Genomic DNA, 12,051 nt, shown 5'->3' on the forward strand with positions numbered 1-12,051 from the left:
TCACCACAGTTCCCAAAAATCGATTCTGACTTTTACTCCCCTGTCTCTGCAGCTCACGCGGGTGGGCTTGGCGGTAACCAGAACCAACTGGATGGGGAATAAACCTAGAGCCCAGGGAAGAGGAGGAGGAGGGAGACCAGACTCGGCCACACATACCAGCTGCCCTGGATCAAAGTCCCCACAAAATGGGGCAAGTTGAAGCCGACATGGGGGGGGGCAGAAAGATGCTGCACCCCCCTGACCACACACACACACTCAGCAGCTCTGGCACCAGCCAGTTGGCAGCAGAAGTGGGTACTGTGCTGCCCCTCACCTGGCTGGGCCATGGGCAGGATATGTCAGCCTGTCTCTGCTTCTGAAGACCCTGCACCTGCTATTACAGGACAGAACTGGGGTTTCCTCACACAGGAGCAGCTTTACTTCCAGATCCCAGGGCTCAGGAGGGATTGAGGGAAGGATCAATGCAGGCTTCCTGAAGCTTTCATCATGTCCCATCTCAAGAGTCCTGAAAAACTGCTCCTGACCCTTTTCCCCAGGCAGCAGCTCCCAGAGAGCTCACAGCAGGACCAGACTGGACACCTGGAGTCTTGGAGCACAAGCCCATCTGTCCCAGGCCTTGGGATAGGTCAAAGCACTGTCCCTGAGCAGGGATGAGTCAAGATGAGAAGAGAGTGTCTGACACAGCCCTGAGACTTATGGCAGGGAAACTGTCAAAACAAGCCATCCTGAGGCCAACTAGAGCTTAAATAAGCTTCTGGGGGTTCCCTCCATGGGTGCCCCTGTGCCTGTACTAATTTACAACATGTCTAAGGCTCAAAGACTAGGGTTGGAGCATCTTTGGGGTACTGGGTGGTCAGAGACCTTTTTTCTCTTGATGTGAGCTTGGTGGAGGGTTTTACAGAGGGGCCCCAGGAATGGGCCTGGGTTCCAAGAAACAAGAAGCCCATTCACCTTGAACCTAGAACTCACCAGGCACATGCACACCTGTCTTGTCAGTATCCTTCGGTGGACTCGAACCCACAGACTTAAACAAATGCAGCTCTGAGGAACAACAGCAGATTGAGCACTGTGTGGTTGAAAGGTTCTAACCAAAAAACGTGGGGGTCAGAGCAAAAGAAACCTGAGATGTCAACAAATGCAAAGACAGTTTTGTTTTTGTTTTTTTACTGTTAGTGGTGCTTGGTTTCTGAAAAAGGAAAGTCGCTTAGAAATCCTTATTTCTCAGTTGTATTCATTAAAAGAATGCATGTTAATTCTATTCCCACATTCCTCTGACAAATAACTGATAAGTCACACAATGTAACTACTAATAATGCTTGAGGCCAATTTTATTATCTTATGAAATTAGAGATTGAACATTGATATGACTAATAGGGGATTTTATCCAATAAAGACAGCCCAGGAGGAGAAGTATATAAAAATAAAAAAAAACTGAAAAAAAACAGGGTAGCTGGTTTTGCCAAGCTAAAAGGAGTTCTACGAAGTCATTAATTAGCACAACAAATACTCTAGGTGAAGACTCTAATAGCACTTTTTTTTTTTTTGAGACCGGTGATGAATTATTTATTTCTCCCCTCACTGGACCAGAGAGTGCACATCGAGTTTGTTTAGCAAGAACGGGAGAAATATATTCGCTATAGGGCCAGCGTGGTCACACTGCTTGTTAAGGCAGGCTGTTTGTAAGCAAATTTATCTGAAAAGTATGCAGCGGCTAATACAGACCTACTTCAGCCCCAGACTGAAGGGTGATTTCACAAACGTCCTCAGGCTCTCCATCATCCCTTCATTTTAATGTCTCATTTTATGATTTTGTTGATGAAATACTACTTACCCAGTGCTCAAAATTCCTTTTAGGCTGCAGGCACTGGCTAGTTGAGATGGCAAGCCATATTTTACAGCCATATATTTCAGTTCTCTGTCCACGTTGCCGGACACGGGAGCCAAGATGGTTTTTCATCGTAGAAATATATTTTCATATTTATTTATTGATTTGACTAATGTATCTATTTTTCAATTCACATGCTTATGTTTCAATCCATTAAAGTGATTCATGGGCAAATAATATGTTATTGCAAGTACAGAGAGGAGATAGAAACCTCTGTTCATTTGTGATACCACCAGAATAAAAAATAACAATAATGAAAAAAAGGCATCGCAGGATTAAAATATAGTCTCAATCGCCCAAAGATCAAGGCGAAATGATGTTTTTAATTATTGCACCAAAAATACATAAAATAAAACTTGTTTTTAAGGGGTGAGTAGGCTGCAATTACCTCTAAAGTAAGTTTCCCCATCATAAATAATTGGTGGACAGTTTCTTAACAAGATTAAGTCCCTAATCCAGAGTTAGGGAATCCGGATGGCATGAACTGAAGAAGATAATTCTAAAGGGAAATGGTCCAAGACCAAGATGGTAACCCTGGCCAGCTTCAAGACATTGTGGCTTCAAGACATTTCTCTGGCCCTCAGGGGAGCCTGGGAAGAGTCTCTCTCGGGTCTTTCTAGGGAGTCTCTTCCCAGGACTGTGTGGTACAGGGCTGATGATGGGGAGTGGGAGTGGGCCAGCACATAGCAGGTGTGGGGACGAAGGAGCAGTCATTCCTGGCCACAGTGAGAATTGATAGGTGGCACCACAGGTACCATAGGAAGAGCAGAGAGAGGGAAAAACAACAGTTCACATCCTTGAGCCCAAGATCACCCTTTACAGAGCAGGCAGCTTTCCCCTCTGCCTTTCCATGAGAATTCCTCTTCCAACTCAATGTGGGCACAAACCCTACAGGTTTCTTTATTCCCAGCATGACACACACACACAACAGTTCCCGTGACTCGAGTGGGAGCCTCCTGCTGCCTGTTGTGAATGTGCCTCAAAATAGAGCTGGTTCTGGACTTACCTCCTGCCACCAAGGTGATGCCGAAGGCTCCATACAGGCCAGAACCTCCAGAGGCATTTCTGCACTAATGGAAACGGGGCTCACCAAGCTCAGTTCCCTTGACAAATTTTAATTTTTACCCAATACTCGACTTAACTCACATCACAGAGGAAACTAAACTTGTTCCCGCTCTGACTCTACCATCTATTGCCATTTTATTAAAAAATCATAAATTTAACCATATGCCTCCTCCGCAGACTCATGGAAAACCCTGTTCTTATGAAAATCAGGATTCTGTTTCTCTGTAAGATGTGAACCATCTTACAGACAGTTCTAAAGAACAGTGCACTCACATACTCACACACTCACTCACTAACACACTTACACACACCCACACTCACACACTCACATAGACCCATCCATACATGCATCTACTCACCGTCATACACATAAACACAATCTCACATACTCACACACACTCGTTCACAACCTCAGATGCACACACTTGCTCACACAGTCACACATAACACATTCACACACACACACACACACACACACACACAAACGCTAAGGCACACACTCGAAAACACAGAGGTCCTGGCCTTGCTTTCACATGAAACAACGTAGGCTGATGATTTTTCTCCGAGCACAGATTTTTCTCTAAGCCAGATTCTGTTTCCCAGCTTCCTGTCCAGAAAGATGTCCTGTAATTTTGCTAACAGGCCTCCAAATGCCAGGAAAACGCCTTTATTTTGGCTTCGCCTTCTTTTAGCGGTGTCAGAACGAAAATGCTTTGTGAATGTGCGAGTGTTTCTGTGAAGACAGAAACATGCTTTGTTAAATTCCTCACCACAGTGGATTTCTGGCGTCTCTTCCTCCTTTGTGAATTGAAGAATTTTTCATATGTTAAGAAATGGTACCACTTAAATTGCAATATAAGTTACAGTTTTTATGACTTGGTTTTGCATTATGATCCTTTTAACTTGCAAGTCCATTTTACAAATTATACTTTTCTTTCTTGATGTCCACATTTAATGCCTTTGCCACAGAAAGATCAGACCAACTTTCACATATTTTTTCTGTTTATAATATAAATCTCTTTCTGATACCGATTTTAAGTCTAGCTATAAAACAGAGACCTAACTTTTCTTTTACCAAATGCTTAATTGGTTGCCCCACTGCTGAATAATCTCTGCCTTTAGTACTTCTCTTTGTAATATATAAATAATTTATGTCTCTTTCTGAAATTTCTGTTCTGTTCTATTGATCCATTTGCCCCTAGACCAAGAGCACATTGTTCTAATAATTCTAGTATTTTAATATCTAGTAGGTCAAGTCCCCTCTCATTATTCTTATTTTTCAAAATTTCCTTGGCTCTTCTCAGCCATTTATTTTTCCAGATGAACTTTTAACAACATTTTGTTAAGTTCCACCCCAAATCCCACTGGGACTGGAATTGGATATTCATTGAATTTGTAGCTGAATTAGGCTAAAGTTGACATCTGTGCTACTAAATCTTCTACGGGAATATTATTCTTTATATTCACTGAAGTCTCCCCCCATTGTCCCTTGGCAAAGTTTTATAATTTTTAATGCTTTTCCAGGGCACTGTGTAATTCACACAGACTTATTTTATATCTCTGTCATTATCACAAAGATGTTTTGCCCCTCGATGTTTTTATTTAGTTTGTGTTCAGATGAAATCCTATTGCCTGGCCTGAAATTAATGTCATTAGAAATTAAATTAAATTTGTTTGAAAAAAAATAGTTACACATAGCTGGGTAGTTCCGTTACGTCTTCAGCTGATTGCCTGAGGTTTTACAACGAATGACATCAGCTGGAAACGATGCTCGTTTTATCTGCCCTGTTCCAGTAATTCAGGCTCATTTCTCTTGTGTTTCTATTTGCCTGGGACTTTCACACGTAGGCGGCGGCACGGTGATGCCCTCGCATCTTTCCCTGCAGATGTGGAATTAATGAGACTCGCCTGGAAGCCAGGGTGGGGGATCTTATACAAATATTGTTTCCATGGGAAAGAGGCTCCCTTGTCTGCTGGTGATTATGACCAGAACAAATGTTACGTTTTATCGAACAACTTGTCCACCGCAAACAAGCTCATACGCTGGGTTTTCCCTTTGTCCTGACCAACTGTGATCGATGGAAACAGATTTTTTTCCTGATGGTTCATTCCTGCAACACTGCAAAATTGCAGGGTTTCCCTCACCCAAGTGGAGAAGCTGAACTCGGAAAACTCCAGGTCAACCTCAGCCCTCCTGCCTCCTGCTTTTCTAACAAGGAGCAAGTGGGCGTGAGGGAGCCCTGGGCCCCCGATTTCAAGGGCTCCCTGAAAAATAAACACAGTTAACCCTTAGCACCCTTCACTGTTTATGGACCACTTCTTTTGCTTTCACCTTGGCGTTATTTTGTTGGGTGCTTGGTATCTATTTTAAAGGGAAAACAGAGCCACTTTTCTCTGTAAATCAAGAAACACTGATGGCTGATGTTGGGGACCTTCTGGCTGTATAAAAGGAAATGGCATCTCCCCCTTTTAGACTTGCCAACTAAAGGGTGGGAATTGATGGGAGCTTGAAAATCGGAGAGAAATGAGCACAATGCGTTGAGCCCTTGGGGGTCAGTGGAACACGTGGAGGCTCTAGCTAGATTAAATTTTGCTTTGTTTTCAGTGTTGAAGTGGCCCATGTATGGAGTGTTTTGTGACTCGTCTGCTCTGAGCCCCATTGAATCGTGTCAGTTCCTAGAAGCCAATCCAGAGTGGAATCCAGATTACCAAAGGCTCAGGTTTCTTTTTCGTCTCCTCAACCTACAAATTCTCCCTCAAGCAGACAATGTGCATTTGGAAAAGCAATTTTTGACCCATTACTTGCATTATCCTAATAATATTTAATAGATGGTTTTACCCTGATAACTCCATTTTCAGGGAAAGGGGGGTGCTTGAGCAATTTTTAGGAGGCCCAGGGTTCAAAGAGTCAAACTCCAGCCTGGGAACCCTAGACACACAAACATCCCAATAACCTCTGCATCTCTCCCAAGCTCTAATAACTACTTCTCACCAACCTTCCCCAGTAAGTGTATGCTGAATAGAAGGCCTATTTTGTTGTATTGCTAATATTCAAACATCAACCTCTATAAACTGGTGTGTTGGTATAGAGGAGATCATGCATCTCATATTATTTTTCTCTTTAAACTGTAAGTGAAGTTTGTTTGTCTGCCCATTTTTATTGACTTTGTTCCCGGACTCAAGAAAATAGCTTCATTGCCAAGCAGTTCTTTAACTATGTAATTTGTGAAGTTATTATCATTTCATTTGGGTTTTGATTGTATTGTCAGAGACTGGGTTCCTAATAAACTGTCTTTGTGGCAATAAGCCGCAGTTTCTTTTTGGAATATGTCATCTATCTGTAAATGTTCCCTGGATATTTGAAAATCATGTATGTTGCACGAGGCACAGAGTTTGATATTTATTATAGCATTAATATTTGCATCTGATCATATCATTGAAATTCCCCATATTTGTACTCGATGTTAATAGGCAGACTGTAAAAGTCCCCTGTGAATATGGTACTTTTGTCTTTGATAAATTCTAACACAAGTTCCTGCTAGCATCTCTTGGTGCGGCCCTAATTAGCATCTGATATTTTGTGCTATTTTGCTTCTGACCATTGAATTGAACAAGAAGGTCATCTCAGAGGAGATTTAAAGGAAAACAAGTCGGGGTGCCTCACCCCGCCTGTCACTCACGGCTACCAGGCCACGGCCCTTCCCCTCCCCACATCCCTGGCTCCTCCTGGGCACTTTCCCCTGGTGCCTGCCCCATCCTACCTGCCTCCCTGCTCTGTGAGGTTAAACCATGCTGTCTTGGTTCCTGCCCACCCCCTGCTCATTCTGCAGCAGTCCAGGTTGACTGCAGGAAAGAGGAGGTAGCTAGTAGCAAGAGCTGCAGAAATTCCTTCCTGCTTCCTCCTCCTCTTCCTCCCTTCCCTTATTCTTCCTCCCTCATTTTCCCCTCCCCCTCCTTCCTCTTCTCCTCTGTCTCCTCCCTACTCTCTCCCTCCCTTCCCATCTCCTCTTCTTCCTATTCCTCATCCTGTCCTTCTCCTGTCTCCTCCTTTTCTCTTCCTCCTCTCCCCTGCCCTCTTCCTTCTCCATCTCTTCCTCATCTGTCTACTCCTCCTCTTCATCCTCTCTGACCCCACATAACCTTCTTTTTCTAGAGACACTCATTAGTTATCATGGATTAAGGATCCCCCAAGTCCACCCACCTCAGCCCAATCAATGACCCCTACAGCTCCATTTCCCCCAGCCTACATCCAGTGCTTGGTGACTTCACTGGCATCTGTTTGATGCTGCAGCAGGTCCAGCTGGTGGGTGAAAGAGAACCCTGTCATCTTGGTACCTAAAGAGCCTTCCTCTGAAGAAGTGAGTCTGGCAGAGGACAAGAGATGTGACCATGGAGGGGCAGACACGTCCTTGAGCCTGTTGGCAGCGCTCGGAGGCAGATGAGCCACACGGTCTGGGAGGTCCATCAGCTGTGGGTCCAGCTGTCACTGATGTGGAAAGTTTCAGAAGGTTTCCATGCCGACTCGCTGGACCAGAACAGCTGCAGGTGTGTGGCCTGGCGGGATCCCCTGGCTGGGACCCAGACCTGCCTGTCCACACCTCACTGGGCTGTGAGTATGGCCATGCCCATGGGCACCTGGGATGTGGGCTTGGCCATGACTCGGTCCTCTGGGGCTTTCTCAAGTACCTTTCCAAGATCCTGGGCTATGGCAGTGCCTGTAGGTGAGAATGGGCACCCATCAGGCAGTCTCTGACCCCTCTATCCACCACACCCCTTCCTTAAAGCATTAGCTGAAGGAAACTTCTGTGGTGGCTCAGTAGGAAAGTGTTCTGTGTGGCACAAGGGTGACCCTGGTTCAATCCCTGGCATTACATTTGGTTCCTCTGAGCCCACAGGGAGTGGTCACTGAGCACAGAGCCAGAAGTAATCTGAATGTCGCCAGATGTAGCCCCAAAACAAAATAGAAATAAAAAAATTCTTGAGGGTTCAGGGGTTCCACCTCATTGGTCACCAGTGCAGTGGGCCCAGAGGTCACCCAGAAATGGTCCTGGATGCCCCAGTATCACAGAGTGGGGCCCCTGCAGCAAAGCTCTACACCAAACAGAAGAACTGAGTCAGGACACCAGTGGGGGCAAGGGCAAATCTATGGGGACAAAGTGGGGAGCTTGTTTCCCTGTGGGCACCCCAACTGAGTGTGTCTAGACCCCCTCACAGTTGGTCCTCAGGTTGTACCTAAAGGTCCACAGCCCAGTGACAACAAAACCAAAATGCCAGAACATTCCTCTCACTGCCTGCACATAGAAGCCAAAGATCTGATGCTGCCAGGTAGACATATCTCAGGGGGGCTCACACTGTCCCTGCCAGGCTCTAGTGATAGTGGTGCCCATTGGTGCTGCCTGGCTATGGTGCCCCCTGCTAACAGTTCCTGCTGCCTCTCTCTGTATCTGATCTCATTGAAGCCAGGGCCTCGCTCTTCCTCTTTTTACATCTCCTACTCCATCATTCTGATTCAAGCCAAGTGTCTGATTCCAAAGCAGGTCAAGTTTTGGGTGCTAAAGAGACTGCAGAGCTGAAGGGCACAGGGTCCAACCAGGTTCAGCCTTTGCCAAACGGAGACATGGCCATGGGCTGCCACACCCTGAACACCCTCCCCCTGGCACTGCTGTTGAATTTCCCCCCTAATATTAGCTCTGGTCTATTTCTAGGGTGGGGGGCCCACAGGGGTCCATACACCCAATGTGGGAGAGAAGGAGATTAACACAGAATTGACACTACAACTTTCCAGAAATCACATTCGGGCAGCAAAGGAAGCCAGATTTTGCAGGTAGCGGCTGGGCTGAACACATACCCCCGAAACAGTTAAACTCCAATTAAACAAAAATAAATAAATAAATAAAACAAAACAAAGCAACGAGTCAGTGAAGCCACAAATACACAGGGAGGCCCTGGGGTGCCCGCCCTGCAGGAAGCCTGTGAGCACATTACGGGCGAACACTGGCACCAGAGGGACCCCCAGACGAGGAAAGAACCCTACACTCCATTATGGGGAGGCTTCACCGGAGTGGGCGCTGTGGGCCAGCTGGGAAATGCCCCATCTGTGCCTCCAGGCTGAGCCCATCTCCAAATGCTGCTTTGCTGCTTGCATCCGATGTCCGTCCCAGCCATGGGTTTCTCGGGTGGAGCCTTATTTTTCACACATTTCATATTTCATCTCGGGTCGCCTCAACAATTAGAAATTGCCACCAGAGAAAAATGTGGCATTTCATGTAAATAACGGTTTACCTGCAGGGACGGGGGGGGGGGGGGTGGTGGTGGCCGCGCCAGCGCTCGCTAATGAGCCGTGTGGGGGACCCAGCTCCCGCATCTGCTCGCGCTCACATGGCGGATGGTAAAAATTGGCCAAAACAAGGATTATTTGTTTTTTTCCTTGTCAGAAATAATGTAGCTTGAAAATTTTCAACAGGCAACACAAGTCTGGGCCATTTGTTACTTTTAATGGCCTAATTGTTCTCCTGGCAGAGATAAAAAATTGGGGTCCTTATGTCATTTACCTAAATTTCTAATTAATGCAACGGCAATTGTAGCAACGGGGGGAGAGAAAAGTTGAAAAATGCCTGTAGCCGCCTTGATCTCATCTGTCTCTGCTCAAGTTCATTTTTCTCCCAGACCCAGGAATGGGAAGGAGGTGGGCTCTGTGCAGACCCTCTGGTCTGGCTGCTCGGGTTGCTGAGACACAGACAGGGAGGGTGCAGCCAAGTATGTCCTTGTACCTGCTTCCAAGGGCTGGTAGAGTCACTTGACCAGGCCTGGGGTCCTCAGAGCCCCTGGATGCCCCAGTTGCGTCACTAAGCTTCAGCTTCGGGCAGGGAATGAATCACTTGAGCTTGGAAAATTCCTGTTCTCAGGCAAGGTCTGAGATGTCCAGCCACCATCCTGCAAGGCCATCTGCACACCTCTGGCTGCTGCTTCTCTCTGTTGTTTTCTAACTAGTTCGGAAATAATTTCTCCACCAGTGGACAAGAGATGTCCCAGTAAGAGAAACAGTGCCCACTGGCTGCTGGGGCTTGCCGAGAATTCCTCATCCAAGAAGCCTTGTCTAAGATCCGTGACTTAGCTTTTTCCAAAGTAACAAACCTCAAGAGGTTCATTCTGCTCATAAAACACCAGAGCCAGGTCTCACCCCTGCTGAGGAGCCAGATCAGAGATAGGGGCTTTGTGCTGTGGGCAGTGCAAGGCACTGAGTAGATGTCCGATCTGACCCTTGGTGCTGGCAGAGCCTGGGTTGGCACAACTGTCCTCTAGAACAATGGCATCAGTTCACAGCTGGGACCTTCACTAGTAGCCTTTGTTCCTGCCTAAAAAGCAACACAGGCATGAAATACATATGACACATGCATGGTGCACATATGGCAAAGACATGGCACATACAGAATAGATACAATAAAATGGACACTGTAGATCTGGTGTCACAAGCATGGCACTGCCATAGCAGCCATTAAACATGTCTGGCACATGCAGACATGTTGACATTAGTGCAGCAGGCACAACATATGCATAATGTAGAAATGATATGGGATGACAAGGCATGGAGAGACATGGTACATGAATGGCATGAACATGGTATATGTGGTATGGCATGATACTGTGGGCATGTTACATGTATGACACTAGTATGACAAGCCATGGCATGGAATAAAGGACATGACAAGGCATGACTTAAACATGGTTATGACACAACACAACCAGGTTGGCATGACCTGGGCAAAATGATAGTATAACAGGCAGGACTGGCAGACATGGGGATGTCCTAGACATGAAGGCACAGGAGTAACATCATAGCAGACTACAGTTTGTTGTCCGCCTCCTCCCAATCACACCTCAGCACCCTGAGTGACCCAGGCTGGTTCAGGAGTATCCACACCAAGCAGACATCAGCCCCCAAAGCCACACAGAGCAGCAGGGGGCAATAGCTGCCTCCCTGATGGCAGCCCAGGTAGAGGGGCCCCCACTACCTGTTGGAACTATGCCCCCTAGAGTCCTGTTGGCCACTCCTTCCCCACAGGGACCACCCACTTGGAGCTAAGGAGAGCCCCTCACCCTCATTCTCACCTTCCTCTCTAGAGGAAGACAGATCTGTAGACAGGGCACTGGAAAGAGTTGCAAACCTATTACTGAGATCCCCGAAGAACATTCTAGAGGAGGTCATTGACTCTGGTGCTGTTTGGGGCCATACCCAGGAGAAAACCAGCAAATTCACTGCTCTTGCCCCAGTAGTGCTCAGGGCCTGTCTATGCTGCGGTTCTGGGGCCCAACCCTGGCCTTCTGCACACTAAGCCCATGTAGTCCACTAAATCTCTTGGGCAGCATACAGGGAATCCCGAGGGTCACACGGACTGCACCACTGCACTGTGCCTGCCAGACCCTTTCCTACCTATAGTCATCCTGATTACCACCAACTGACCTCGCCTTGCCAACCATTAAAAACCTTCTGATTTATTCCCACTAAACATGCCAAGTGCGACTGTTATTATGGGAGATAATTTTACATAGATTTTTTTAAAAGTCATTGAACTATATTCTATGAACGCAATAAAAGTGACTATCTAGTTCAAGCCCTTCCGATTTACCGTGGAGAAAAATGGTTCATGGTGTTAAGCCTTGGATTACATGGACAATTAATTAGTGGGAGAGCCAGGCCTGAGGCCAGGACCTGCCCCCACAGCAGCTTGGTGACCTTGTCCCAGCCACTGCTGCCCTTGACCTGCCAGTCAAGTCCAGAGCATGACCTGCTGGTCTCTCGGGAAGTAAAAGCTCTGTGGCCAGATCAGGGCTTGGATCCATACCAAACCCTACTCCCAGGTCACTCCAGGTGACACTCCAGAAGTCAGGGGTCACTCCAGGTAGTGGTCAGGGAACTAAAGGGAATGAGGAAGATCAGTCTCAGGTAAGGCCAGTGCCCTGCCTGCTGGTTCATCACATACATACATACACACATACACAGCCACACATGCACACATACACACACATATGCACACACGTACACATGGGCGCACCCTGGAAAGCCATGAGCTCTGGTGGCCCAGGAGATGTGTGTGAGGAGC

The sequence above is a fragment of the Suncus etruscus genome, chromosome 17 (genome assembly GCF_024139225.1).
Source record: "Suncus etruscus isolate mSunEtr1 chromosome 17, mSunEtr1.pri.cur, whole genome shotgun sequence".
Taxonomy (NCBI): Eukaryota; Metazoa; Chordata; class Mammalia; order Eulipotyphla; family Soricidae; genus Suncus; species Suncus etruscus.